The sequence below is a fragment of the Ictalurus punctatus genome, chromosome 5 (genome assembly GCF_001660625.3).
Source record: "Ictalurus punctatus breed USDA103 chromosome 5, Coco_2.0, whole genome shotgun sequence".
Taxonomy (NCBI): domain Eukaryota; kingdom Metazoa; phylum Chordata; class Actinopteri; order Siluriformes; family Ictaluridae; genus Ictalurus; species Ictalurus punctatus.
The window spans coordinates 2,911,898-2,927,317 of NC_030420.2; the positions used below are offsets into that span (position 1 = coordinate 2,911,898).

A 15,420-nucleotide genomic window follows, 5' to 3' on the forward strand; every position below is an offset into this window, starting at 1 on the left:
GTGTAACATTATGTGTGTGTGTGTGGGTGGGTGACTTTGCTCTGGGCCATGGGTCCTGGCCCTTCTCCAGCACTGCCGTGATTACACCCCGGATTTAGCTTTGGATTGTGATGAAAAAAAAAAAGCTCATCAGTCCTCGGGTTTTTCAGCCGAGCGTCTGCTGCCTGGTCCGGAGTCTACTCTCGGCTACAATCTGCGCCCTCTCAAGTGCTCATCACGTCCCCTGAGAAGGCTAGTGAGAAAGCGTGCGAGTGAATCATTTTGACGCTTGTGCCACAATAGCTGTTTCTGGAATGCCATCCTTCTTCATTTTTTAGTTTCTATCGCAGGTTTTTTTTTTGTCCATTTGTCAAGTTTTTTTTTTTTCCCCCATTACAGCCAGCTTTCCTATTTTTGTGTCTGTGAATTTGATGATGAGCTCTTGGCTTGTTTGTTTGTTTGTTTGTTTGTTTATTTATTTATTTATTTTGACACACACACCATATGTCGTTGCAGGCTCGTTTGGTTCCTGCCAGTCTGAACGCCATGACACCGTCTGAGAGAGTGTTGCTTTGCGTGAAGGCTTCGGAAGTCGGGGCACCTCTGATTTCTCTAGTGATCAGACACAGACGAGGAACAGATGTTCAGAAGTTTGCTGAACCATGGTATCATAAGCTGAGTGACTGATAACACGATGTACGTGTCATCTTAAAAATATTCGGTGTAGAATGATTAATATGGTTTTTAAGTCTCTGGATGCAGTGAAAATGGCCTTGTAATGTCTCTGTACATCTATCATCATAATATAGCCTCATGGTTCTTCTCCACTGTGAAGGAGGTGTGGCCTGTGTTCTTCTCTATAATGAAGGAGGTGTGGCTTGTGTTCTTCTCTATAATGAAGGAGGTGTGGCTTGTGTTCTTCTCCATATTTAAGAAGGTGTGGCTTGTGGTGTTCTCCATATTTAAGGAGGTGTGGCCTGTGTTCTTCTCTATAATGAAGGAGGTGTGGCTTGTGTTCTTCTCTATAATAAAGGAGGTGTGGCTTGTGTTCTTCTACATATTTAAGAAGGTGTGGCTTGTGTTCTTCTCCATTGTGAAGCAGGTGTGGCTTGTGTTCTTCTCCATATTTAAGGAGGTGTGGCCTGTTCTTCTCCATATTTAAGGAGGTGTGGCCTGTTCTTCTCCATATTTAAGGAGGTGTGGCCTGTTCTTCTCCATATTTAAGGAGGTGTGGCCTGTTCTCCATATTTAAGGAGGTGTGGCTTGTGTTCTTCTCCATAGTGAAGGAGGTGTGGCTTGTGTTCTTCTCCATTGTGAAAGAGGTGTGGCTTGTGGTGTTCTCCATATTTAATGAGGTGTGGCCTGTGTTCTCCATGGTGAAGGACGTGTGGCATCTGTTCTTCTCCATATTTAAGGAGGTGTGGCCTGTGTTCTTCTCCATGGTGAAGGACGTGTGGCATCTGTTCTTCTCCATATTTAAGGAGGTGTGGCCTGTGTTCTTCTCCATGGCGAAGGACGTGTGGCCTCTGTTCTTCTCTATAGTAAAGGAGGTGTGGCCTCTGTTCTTCTCTATAGTAAAGGAGGTGTGGCCTCTGTTCTTCTCTATAGTAAAGGAGGTGTGGCCTCTGTTCTTCTCTATAGTAAAGGAGGTGTGGCCTCTGTTCTTCTCTATAGTAAAGGCGGTGTGGCCTCTGTTCTTCTCTATAGTAAAGGAGGTGTGGCCTCTGTTCTTCTCTATAGTAAAGGAAGTGTGGCCTCTGTTCTTCTCTATAGTAAAGGAGGTGTGGCCTCTGTTCTTCTCTATAGTAAAGGCGGTGTGGCATCTGTTCTCCTCTATAGTAAAGGAGGTGTGGCCTCTGTTCTTCTCTATAGTAAAGGAGGTGTGGCCTCTGTTCTTCTCTATAGTAAAGGAGGTGTGGCCTCTGTTCTTCTCTATAGTAAAGGAGGTGTGGCCTCTGTTCTTCTCTATAGTAAAGGAGGTGTGGCCTCTGTTTCCCAATGAAGGAGGTGTTTGTCTCTGTATCTATCAGTCCCAGTGAAGAAGGTGTGGCCGCTGTATTTCTCCATCATAATGAAAGAGGTGCAGCTTGTGTGCCTCTCCATCCCAGTAAAGGACTGTGTCCTTTGTGCCTCTTATTCCCAGTGAAAAAGACGTGGCTTCTTTATCTGTTCGTCACAGTGAAGGAGGTGTAATTGTGAATTTGTGCTGTTCTGAAAAGGGTGATATTGGGCTGTACCGTTATTAACCCTGAATTTTTCACACCTCTCCTCTGGTCCAAAGAGTTAGGTAGTAAAGCGTTTGATTATTTCCTGTACGCAGGATAAACACAAGTTTTCATTCCATTGCATCATTTTCTTTCCCTCTGTTTTAGCTCTGTCTGGTCAGAGAGCAGTGAGGGCCTGAGTTTATGATTAAAATCTTACCGTTTCATCCCCGGGCCTAATTGATTCTCACGGCCGCTCTGATCAATCCCATTTCACATATCATTATGTCAGAATAAGTATTGTCCCTCTGCGCCTCTTGAGAAGCGCATCTCGTTTTCTCACGTAAGCTTTTTTTTTTTTTTTTGGGTCTTGACCCCGAGCCTCCTCTGCTGTTTGTCCTTGCAGCTTCACTCGGCTGCTACAGGGACTACAGCGTTAATGAGTCAGCCTTGTTTCCTCCTCTGCACATCTGACTTTATCTCCACTCGCCGCTGTTTGTCTTTATGTACGTCTTCCACAATGCACTGCTGCCGTATTTTTGAATATCATTCCCTTTGTCTCAGGGTTTCTGTTCTTTCCCTGCATCTCCATCTCTTTCTTCCAGATCACCCAGAGTAATAGAGGCTAATCGAGTAGTGTAATCATAATGGGCCAGATTTAATTGACCCTGGCCTGATATTAAAACCAATTAGGATGGAAAGACGAGCGCACACTCCGTTCGAGTTTCTGGACGAAGAAATTTGACGTATGTTAAATCAGTGGATCGACAAAATATCAAATTGATACCCGATGTACTCGATCAGCCAGGACATGTTTGGTGATTTTTTTTTTTTTCTTTTCTTTCTTTTTTCATTTATTTATTTTTTTAAACAGTTTTGTCACTGGAGCTACTCGATAGTGGAAGTACATTCTCATCAGCGTCACTCTCGGAAAGATTGCCCCTTCAAACTTAGGAAGGGCCAGAAATAATTGTTGTATTATCTGTATTGTTTGTATTGCACTGTATTACTTGTATTGTTTAAAATATTTGCATTTGCGTTAGGGTTTTGTCTTATTTATATATTTATATATTTGTCAAGCTTTGCTACATCAACTCTACTGAGAGAAATTCGTAGTACATGCAAGTGTCCCTGGCCAATAAAGTGATTCTGATTCTTTTGATTCTGTTTTATCTATAATTTTGTTTCTGTTTTTTTTTTCCTATTCTGTTTTAATTCTGATTCTGATCTGATTCTGTTTTTAGTCTGATTTTTGTTTCTGTTCTGAATCGGATTTGATTCTGTTCAGAATCAGATTCGATTCTGATTCTTATTCTGTTTTGATTCTGATTCTGTTCTGAATCAGATTCGATTCTGATTCTTCTTCTGTTCTGATTCATATTCTGTTCTGAATCAGATTTGATTCTGATTCTTATTCTGTTTTGAAATCTGTTCTGAATCAGATTCGATTCTGATTCTTCTTCTGTTTTGATTCTTATTCCGTTTTGTTCTTATTCTGTTTCGATCCTTATTCTGTTCTTATTCTCTATTCTTCTGATTCTTTTTGAGTTTTATTCTTAACCTGATCCTTATTCTGTTTTGATTCTGAGTCTGTTTTTTGTTTTTTATTCTGTTCTGAATCTGATTCTTGTTTTATCCTTAATCTGTTTTGATTTTGATTGTTTACATTTTTACATTGTTAGTATGCTGTTTTTGGGGCTGTGCAATTTAATTGTCCAAAAACGTAGTGCAGAACATCCAGTGCACACTTTCAATCTCATAACTCAATTGCTTTATTGTCCTTAGGCCTGATACCAAAATGATCACGTGGAAAGTGAGTTAGTGCTGTTTGAGCAACGGAGTGTGACTCCTGCCGCAGAGTGATTAGTAAAAACACATGTACGCTAATGCTTTGTAAATTGAATATTTTGAAACGATTCACTTCATACACTAAGGCCTATTTAACACAGGTAACCCTGCAAACACGTTTTTGCTCATTCCCTCTATCTCCATCCACCAAGAACACATCTTTGTCAAACTGATGTTTGATTATCATGTAACGACGATGTTTAAATTCTTTTTTTTTTTTTTTAATACCTTTTTTTTTGGCTAAACGATTCCTTCAAGTGCGCACGTCTTTATCTGTTGGATCAGGTGGACTAGGAAGGAGTGACATTAACACTCTGCTTGTTTTCATGGTGGATCTCTTTCTCTCTCTTTTCTTCCCTCTTGCCTTCTCTTCCTCTTTGATCACTCAGGATGGCCCGTATCCAGACATCAGTTGGCATTGAGGACGTTAGAATGTTTACCAGGCTTCATGGGCTTGCTGGTGCTAATTGCCCCAAGGCAGGAGGGGGGGTGTGGAAATGTGCAGCTGGGGGCGGAGCAAGCTATAAATATCTTTCTGGGTTTCTCTCGAGGCCAGAAGCAGTACAGTGCTCCAGCATGCGGCTTCTCAATGCTTACACACACATACACACCTCCTGCTTTCTTTATTCAAAAGCACTCAAGGTTATCGTCGCGTGTCACACGGTTTGTCAAAAAATGTGAGCAACTTCAAGTGGATGTTTTTGAAACCGACGTTAAGAAGACAAACGCGCACACAAAAAAAGTTTGGAAACCCCTGACATCTGAAGAAGCAGCTCTTCCATCATCCATTGGAGAAGTATGGGAGAATCCGTCTACAGGAGACACACAGAGGGGGGGGGGTCAATCGATTAAAGGTCACAGATAGCAACCATGTGGTTGCAAATCCACCTGGATGGTAGAGGAAGAGCAGGATTAGATATCTAACAAACATCAATCCCTAGTCAGAAAGGTTCCTCCGTGTATCCATCCATGTATTCATCCATCCATCCATCCATGTATTCAAGAATCCATCCATTCATTTATTCAACCATCCATCCATCCATGTATTCAATCATCCATCCATCCATGTATTCAATCATCCATCCATCCATGTATTCAACAATCCATCCATCCATGTATTCATCCATCCATCTATCCATCCATGTATTCATCCATCCATCCATCCATCCATGTATTCATCCATCCATCCATCCATGTATTCATCCATCCATCCATCCATGTATTCAACCATCCATCCATTCATTTATTCAACCATCCATCCATCCATGTATTCATCCATCCATCTATCCATCCATGTATTCATCCATCCTTCCATCCATGTATTCAATCATCCATCCATCCATGTATTCAACAATCCATCCATCCATGTATTCATCCATCCATCTATCCATCCATGTATTCAACAATCCATCCATCCATGTATTCATCCATCCTTCCATCCATGTATTCAACCATCCATCCATCCATGTATTCATCCATCCATCCATCCATGTATTCATCCATCCATCCATCCATCCATGTATTCAACAATCCATCCATCCATGTATTCATCCATCCATCCATCCATGTATTCATCCATCCATCCATCCATGTATTCATCCATCCATCCATCCATCCATCCATGTATTCATCCATCCATCCATCCATGTATTCAACCATCCATCCATCAATGTATTCAACCATCCATCCATTTATTCAACCATCCATCCATGTATTCATCCATCTATCCATCCATGTATTCATCAATCCATCCATCCCACCCATCCATCTGTCCATCCATTCACCCATTTAGTCATCTATCCATCCATTGGCCTGGCTACCCAACTGCCTGTCAGTTCATGCACCTGTCTGATTCTCTATCCATCCATCCATCCATCCATCCATCTATCCATTTTTTTTTACCTATCTATCCAGGAAAAACAACAGAACAGGAAAAGCTGTTAATTTTCCAATAACTAACAGTCACATAAGCAGATAGGGTGAAGTGAGTGTACATAAATGACCTTGTTTGTGACCGCGTGTGTTTGTGTGTGTGTGTGTGTGTGTGTGTGTGTGTGTGTGTGTGTGTGTGTGTGAGAGTGTGCTGCTTTGTTGTTGATCTACTGAACTCACAGCCTTTGGACATTAGAGAGGAAGCTTCATGCAGGGGGGCAGGGTTTCCCTCTGCCCTCACACACAGATGGGGTTTTAGCTGATGAGAAATGACACACACACACACACACACACACACACACACACACATTCACCACAATGTACAGAAGGGCTCAAAAGTCGGACTCTATTACCGACTGGTTTTATTCAGTCAGTCCTTAAAAAATATTTATTTAATTATTTATTATTTAAGAATCAAAACGGTTCTTCAAACTGATATAATACCTTTTTTTTTTTTTTTTTAATCTTTGTGAAATAATAATCTCTCCGAATGTTTTGTTCACACACTATTCGCTTCATTTTTTTTTTTTCCTCCATGCGAAGGCAGACATTTACCAACTTACAGCTTTTATTAACATTTGCATTTGCGAATCTTTCACTTGGTAATAATCTGCATGAGCGCTCGATCATAACGAAAAAGTTTCATTCCATTTAGCATCACGTGACCGATTATATTCGGATGATGATGTGTGAAATGAAATGCGAAGGAGTCATCATCGAAAATAGAGATGATGATGTTTTTATTGTTTTTTTTTTTCAGATACATGTATCGATAACGATACTGAAATGACTAACCTACTTAGTATTAGTTTATCGGTTAAAAGAAATAAGTATAGACTTCAGATTAACGTCACTTTTTGGCACACTGAATCGAATTCAAATTCAATCCCAACTCTTTTAAGACATATAGATCATGAAACCTGTTATAGAAATACATAAATTACGTTGACTCAATACTGTTGACGCACGCTGTTCGACGTACACGCGCACGATGCCATTAAACACATGTATGTTTGCACGAGCGTACATTATCCACGCCCCTCACATGCGCCGGTCTAATTTTAGCCGTGCTGAAGTGATGAGTGTGTCTCTGCAGTGTAGCGTTTCCGAGGCCAATCAGCAACACAAAGCCTCTCCCCGGTTCCACATGAGCGCTGCTATGAATTAATAAGCGCTTCTTTTGCTCTTCCTGCTTCCTGTGCTCAGGCAAACAGGCCTGAGACCTAACCGAGTGGACAGTGTTTGGTTTTACGTGGCATGTTTATTATCATGTAACGGAGCGGGAAATAATCCCGCTATCGGTTCATATCGTTTTAGAAAGGAACAGTTGGACAAAAGTGTTTTACGCCCCCCCCGCTTATCCCTAATGTAGATATCAGTCATGTCATATAGGGTGTCTAATGTTTATTGTTCTTCTTCATCGTTGAGCTGTGAAACTAAAGTAAGTCATGGAAGTCATCCGAAACCTTTCCCATGACTCTATATATGTATAAATCATATACGGGAGTCTGTTCCTTTATTATAATCCATTATACCACAGGGCTGTGGATTATCAACTCTAATTGGCGGACTAGCTAAATCACAGGTTAGTAAATGGTTTAGAAACTTCTTTCTTTCCCCCGCGACAATAAGAGGAACTTGCTACAGAGAAGATTTTCCGTCTGAGTCGGTAAAGGCGCATCGTCTCCTAGAGGAAAGACAACACCATCCATCCATCCATCAATCCGTCCATCCATTTATTCACCAATCTATCCATCCATGGATTGGCCTTCCTGGCTGACTGCCTGTCTATTCATCCAACTGTCTGTCTGTCTGTCCATCGATCAGTCCATTCATTTATTTAACCATCCATTTTATTATATTATATGTATGCATCCATTTATTCATCCATCCATCCATTGGCCTGCCTACCCTATTGCCTCTCAATTCATCCACCCATCTGTTTCTCCATCCATCCATCCATCCATCCATCCATTCATCCATCCATTTATTCTTCCGTCCATCCATTGGCCTGCCTACCCTACTGCCTCTCATTTCATCCACCCATCCATCCATCCATCCATCCATCCATCCATCCATCCATTCATCCATCCATTTATTCTTCCATCCATCCATTGGCCTGCCTACCCTACTGCCTCTCATTTCATCCACCCATCTGTTTCTCTATCCATCCATCCATTCATCCATTTATTCATCCATCCATCCATTGGCCTGCCTACCCTACTGCCTCTCAATTCTTTCACCCATCTGTTTCTCTACCCATCCATCCATCCATCCATCCATTTATTCATTCATCCATCCATTGGCCTGCCTACCCTATTGGCTCTCAATTCATCCATCCATTTATTCATCCATCCATCCATTGGCCTGCCTACCCTATTGCCTCTCAATTCATCCACCCATCTGTTTCTCTATCCATCCATCCATCCATTCATCCATTTATTCATTCATCCATCCATTGGCCTGCCTACCCTACTGCCTCTAAATTTATCCACCCATCTGTTTCTCTATCCATCCATCCATCCATCCATCCATTTATTCACCTATCTATCCAAGAAAAATGTCAGAACAGGAAAAGCAGTTACTTTCTCCAGCTAGAATAAGAGGAATGTGCTCTTTGCGCTGTCTCTAATCTGACAACCTGCGTTTTTTTTTTTTTTGCCTTATTAACTTGAAGACAGAGGGGGAAAAAAAGAGAGTCTGCTGATGGAACTGCTTGTAACTGCTGTAATGTAAGCGATGACTTGTTTCACAGACATCATTAACTGTAACTATAAATATACTATAACTATAAATAACTATAAATGGATAAATAGTACAATGTATTGCCTTTTGATTGTTGTTTAAAAAAAAAGAAAAAAAAAAGGAATCTTTGGCAAATTGCTGTGGTATAATATAAGTAACACTTCAGGACATGCTTTGAGATGTCCTGCATCACATATGTGCCATTTTTGATTATTTTCCTATAACAGCATGCTTCCAAGTGTGTGCTTCAATAACAAAACAAAAACCCCAGCATTAACGCTGCATTCCATTTAAGAGGAAGCAGGAGGTAACGAGCACTTTTAGGCAGCGTCTGTCTCATTTATTATTATTATTTTATTTTTTTTAAGTATCACAGCATCTTTTCCTTCTTTGTAAACCATAATAAAAGGTTAGGTAATTACTACGATATAAAAATATGATTTTGGCACACGCCTAACGGTAGTTGCTTGGTAATTGAGCGTAGTCATGTGGGTGTGACTGAATGAGTTTATTCTAGTGAGTTAAAGAGACGAAATCAGCTGGGCTGCACTCGGATTCTAATCATAATAAAGATGATTTTATTATTAGGTAACTAAGCTTATGGATTAATAGAGATGTCGTGTTTACATGAAGCACTTCTTCGACCGAGTGTGCGTTGTGCTACGGTGTCGGCGTGTGGTTTAGATGATTCTGGCAACAAGCTGAACTTCATGAACAGCATTAGGTTTCACAGACATGGAGAGCATCTGGTGTGCACCGTCTCCCGCATTCATAACATCGTCAGCCATTCCAGAGCCATTATAGCCCTGTGTGTGTGTGTGTGTGTGTGTGTGTGTGTGTGTGTGTGTGTGTATTTGCAGATATTGTTAGAATGTAAATGTTGAAAATATTTACAGACCGATTATAATCCAGACCATTGCAGAAGATCTCATGCAGAAACACACAAAAAGTGTAAATCACTAAAGCGCGTGTGTGTGTGTGTGTGTGTGTGTTGCAGAAGCTAAGGAACGACGGGCTCCTGCTGCACAGAACAGATTTTCAGCCTCAGCACGTAAAGGCATATCGTCTCCTAGAGGAAAGACAATACTTCCCTCTCCTACAGCAGCACAGCCTACAGGTCTGTCTCTTTTTATTTATTCTTCCTCTGATCTGACTGTTCATCCATCTATCCATCCATCTGCTCGTGGGTCTCTCTGTCCATCTATCTGTCCACCCATCCATCTATTCATCCTCCAATATCTCTATATTTCCATTCAACCATCCATCCATCCATCCATGTACTCACACAACTGACCGACCGCCCGTGCATCCATCTATCCATTCATCTGCCTGTCTGTCTATCCATTTGCCAGTCTACCCATCCATACATCCAGCAATATCTCCATTCCTCCATCCATCCATCCACCCATACATCTATTCAGCTACCAATACCGCCATCCATCCATCCATGCATCCGATCATAATACGCTGTTGTTTTCATTGAGTTCAACATTGATTTTGCATGAATGAGGTATATTACAGAGATAGATCCAATATTTACTATTTTAAAAAATGACATTTTATTTGTTAGATATTTTTTTTTTTTTACAATTATTTTATTCATTACAATTAATTATAATTATTTAATGTATTTTCAATTTTTAACGTGTCATGTCAACGCTGGAATTGGCGTTGCTTCACACAGAGGAGCCTACAAACATGGCCACGGACTACAACTCCCAGAACTGAGAGAGGCCTACAAACATGGCCGCAGATGACTACAACATCCGACAGCCATCACAAACTCTGTCACGATCACAATCACCATCGTACTGATTACACACACCTGGACTCACTTACACTGTCACACCAACAGTATATAAGGACTCTCATTCCAACACCACAGTGTTACACCACAGTATACGCTCACTCAGGTGTTCCTTACCTGTCGATACCAAGTCTTTATCTTGCCATAGTGTTTTCTGGTTACGATTCCTGTTCTGGTTAGTTGGATTGTGTCTTTTGTCCTTTGCCCTGGTTACTCTGATCGCACATCGCCTGACTACTGACTGTATCTTGACTTTGATCTTGCCTTATGCTTTGGATTTGTGCCTATTGTTGCCTGTTGGATTTGTTCACCAGCACATGGAGGCAGCAGAATTTCAAGAGTTGCGACAGGCAGTGGTCTCCCATGATCTACGCCCAGCTAGCGCATCTCTCCAACACGCTAATACCTACACGGGCGACTATGGTGGAACCCTCTCAATCTGCTCCGTCCTTGATCGCTCGCTCTGACAAATATTCAGGTGATCCCACTTCATGCAAAGATGCAAAGACAAGGCAACCAGAGTTCCACCGAGTTCCATTTGACTGCCGTACCCTCACCACTGGCAGTGGCTGGAACAAGGCAGCGTAACAGCAGGGATTGGATGCTGACATTCTAACAAAACTGGATTGCTGTGATGATTAATCGTCCCTCAACTACCTCATCGATCTCTCCATCCAACTTGATCACTTACTAAAGAATCACAGGAGCGCGCCACAGATAACTTCCATGATGGAAACCTCCGAGCCAGAAACCATGCAACTCGGGCAAGCTAAGTTGACAGATGTGGATTACTGCGGCAGACCTCAGCACTCACTGTCTTCATGTCAAGTCCGACACAAATCCAGGCCTTCTCCGAACTGCACAGAACGAGAAAACCAGCCTTCTCACGCCAACACCGTGTCCCCAACATTATTACTCAATAACATTGTGTCATACCTGTGCAGGTAGGCTACTCAGAGGGTTTTTCTACTGTTTAAGTGCTGATCGACTCCGGAGCAGCTGGCAACTTCATTGACAGTTTTGTCATCACGAAACTGAACTTACCTAAACAACCACTCTGCAATCCCCTGCACATCCAAGCCCTTGATAGGGGGCCTATCAGAGGGGGTTGCATAACCCATTGTACTACATCCCTTCTTCTCAGAGCCAGCACCCTCCATCAGGAACAAATCTCTCCCCTTGTCACAGTCCCCAAGACCTTTCCTAGCGTGCTGGGGTTCCCCTGGATGCACACCCATGGCCCACAGATCTCCTGGTCCGAGAGATCCTCCACTGGTCCCCACACTATTTCAACTACTGTCTGCAGGCCTCTAAGCTCCTGGTAGCATCTACTTCAGTTGAGATTCCTGAAGCTGACTCTAACATGGAAATACCACCAGAGAATCTGGACCTCAAGGAAGTCCAAAGCTAGCGGCCTCCCTCCTCATCAACCTTATGACTGCACCATTGAGTTCATGGCCGATGCTTTGTCCGAATCCATTGTCTGGATCCGGGAAGGGGATCTGTGGAAAACGGCCTTCAGCACCGCCACTGGCCACTTTGAGTACTGCGTCATGCCATATGGGCTATATAGCGCGCTGCCTTGTTCTACTGCTTTATAAATGACATCCTCTGGGACATGATCTGAAAGTTTGTCATTGCAGACATTCTCATCTACTCCCCTTCCAAAGAGGAACATGTCACGCATGTCAGAAATGCTTTTGTACTGCTCTTGGAGAACCAGTTATGTGTAAAAGGGGAGAAATGTAAGTTCTGTTTTACCACAATATAATTTCTCGGCTACATCATCACTCAAGAGGGTGTTCTTATGGACTAGTATAAAGTCACTGCCATCACCAAGTTGCTGACCCTTACCACAGTAAAGGAGCTACACTGGTTGCTGGGGTTTGCCAACTTCTAACACCGATTCATCATAGGGTTCAGTTCTATCACCTTGCACCTCATGTCAGAAAGGGCCCAAAAAGCTACAATGGAACCCCTCAGCAGACCAAGCATTTCAAAGGCTCAAGAAAACGTTTATGTCAGCCCCATCATGAAACACCCAGCCCCTTCCAAGCCATTCATCATGGACATTTCAGAGCAAAGGGGTGGTGTTGTCACAGAGGTTTGGAGAGAAACCTAAGCTTCACCCAGTGGCGTTCTTCTCAAAGAAACTGTCACCATTATGTCACAATTACGACTTTCACAACCGAGATTGCCTGGCAGTAAAACTAGTCATGGAGGAGTGGCATCACTGGTTGGCGGGGGTTCATCTCTTTATGTACCGTTTGTGTACAGTCCAAGGTACACAGAGCACTACCCACTGGTAAAATCCTTCTGCTCCCAATACCGCAATGACCATGGTCTCATCTTGCCATAGACTTCTTCACAGATTTACTATGTTCCCAAGGTAACACAGTCATCATGGTGGTTTTCAACAGATTCTCCAAGTCTCTACATCTGATTCACTTCCCTAGTCTCTCCTCAGCCTTCGAAATGTCAGAGCTCATATTCACTCACTTATTCTGGCATTACGGGATTCCAGAAGACACTGTGAGTGATCAGGGAGCCCATTTCATCCCCCCGGTGTGGAGCACCTTTATGGAGAAATTAGGTGTATCAGTCAGTCTCACATCTGGTTACCATCCCCAAGTCAATGTCCAGCTCGAAATGGGCCAATCAAGAAATAAGCTGGTTTCTGCGAGCATATTGTGCCGACATCCAGTAGTACCGGGCCCAGTTCCTGTCATGGGCTGAACTTGCTACATCATTCAGCTATGAAACTAACCCTGTACCAGTGTGTCCTAGGTCACCAACCTCTCCTGTTTCCTTGGAATGCCAACCTCTCCAGCTTCCCTGCCATTGATAACTGGTGCAGCAGAAGTGAACAAGTGTGGGAGGTTGCACAACAACACGTGGAACAAGCAACCCAGTAAAACAAGGAGCTTGTAGACAGGCTTTGCAATTCACTCCATAGTAGGAACCCGGAGACAGAGTACGGCTGTCCATCAAGGTCACACACGGTTGCTGGAAACTCACCACTGCTACATAGGCTCCTTCACACTTCTACAGAGACTCAATGAAGTCACATACAAACTTGACCTACCACGCTACTGCCGTCTTGCACCCACATTCCATTTATCTAAGCTCAAGCCAGTCCAACCAGAACCCCTAGCTGAAAATGTCCCCCCTTCTACACCCCCAGTTGTTGAGGGAAAACACTGGCATACATAGTTAAGCAGATCTTGGACTCATATACAGGGCCAACTGCAATACCTCATAGACTGGGAGGCTATAGACCAGAAGAGGTGCTGTATCCTGGCCCAGGACATTCTTGACCCTCTGTTCATCATAACAAATCTCCTGACATACCAGTACCACACCCCATGGAGAGACCCAGGAAGAGCACTGCTCCTGTAGTGGGTATCACATCTAACAGCCATCAAGAACTCAATCACATTCACTATAATGAGTCTTTTTCACAGCACAGAGAAATTCTTTTCTTCACATACCCCAGGGTATCAGGAAGTTGGGGTCAGAGCGCAGGGATACAGCGCCCCTGGAGCAGAGAGGGTTAAGGAGTAACCCAACGCAACAGTGGCAGCTTGGCCTTCCGATCAGTAACCCAGAGACAGGCAGTGCTGGGGCTTGAACCCCCGACCTTCTGATCAGTAACCCAGAGCCTTAACTGCCAAGCCACCATTGCCTCTATATCCTACTGATTACATACACTTGGACTCACTTATGCTATCACGCCAACAGTATATAAGGTGGTACTTTCATTCCACACCACATTGCGAAGTATACGTTCAGTGTTTCTTACCTGTCGGTACCAAGCCTTTATCTTGCCATAGTGTTTTCTGGTTACAATTCCTGTTCTGGTTATTTGGTTTATGTCTTTGTCTTTGGCCCTAGTTACTCTGATCGCACATCGCCCAACTACTGCCTGTATCCTGACTTTGATCATGCTTTACCTTTTGGATTTGTTTGCTTGTTTTTTAATAAAACTCTGAACCTGCAACTGTCACCGTCTCTGCCACCTGGAATAATATTTCTTTTTTTTAAAAATTTGAACCTATTTGCATATTACCCAAGAAAACAAGCAGAATATTTGTGTATAAAATAAACATTCCTCTGGTTTATATTTCCTACTCAGACATTTTCACAAGTGTGTCTCAAAAGTATTGACACCCCTAAAGAATATTTAAAATACGCAAACAAATAACGGTCTCTTAAAAATGTTACTTAGTACAGTGTTATGAGTATTTTACCTAGCCAGAGTGTAAACAAATATAGAATGAGCTCGAGCTGTATGCTGCAGTCAAATCTGACATATATACACGATGCATTATGAGTGTAACATACAGTCCCACCATATAAATGACTATCAGGATGTCTCATTAGAATACATTTGATGTGTTTTAGCGTTTAGTGGGAACTTTTGCAAAATGGCTGATGTTCATGTCAAGTAAATTTGAGCTTGAGTGTTGAAGCGTGTTATGCACATGGGTGAAAACTGTCAGCACTCAGCTCATTTCCATGTATGGTGTCAAATAGATTTATCACACACACACACACACACACACACACACACACACACACACTTGTAAATCAGTAGGCTTCCCCTCGGCGTGCTATGTCTGATGTAAATGAAGGACATTGATCACACACACACACACACACACACACACAAATACTGCACACTCTACGGCGACTTCTTAGAACAGTAACTCTACAGATGGATATTTTATGATGTTTACCACACCGGTAAAAATGTATTGAGAGGGTGAATGACATGGAACCCAGAGAAAAATTATGGGTAATTCTGTGCAAATGTCAGCGTTATGCTAATTTAAAAAAGGTGGGTTGTGTCTTCTGATAGCTCCGGGTTTGGTTAGTGGTCAGAGTATTTACAGTGATATTTTA

General features: G+C 42.5%; 1 protein-coding gene across 1 annotated transcript in view; it reads left to right on the forward strand.

Moving 5' to 3' along the window:
* Nucleotides 1–9,715: 9,715 nt before the first annotated feature.
* Nucleotides 9,716–15,420, forward strand: part of rimbp2b (RIMS binding protein 2b) — an 83,873-nt gene continuing 78,168 nt past the window's right edge. Inside the window, exon 1 of the mRNA XM_047155382.2 lies at nt 9,716–9,825. The gene's annotated coding sequence lies outside the window, so the exon portion shown is untranslated. The remainder of the gene's footprint in view (nt 9,826–15,420) is intronic.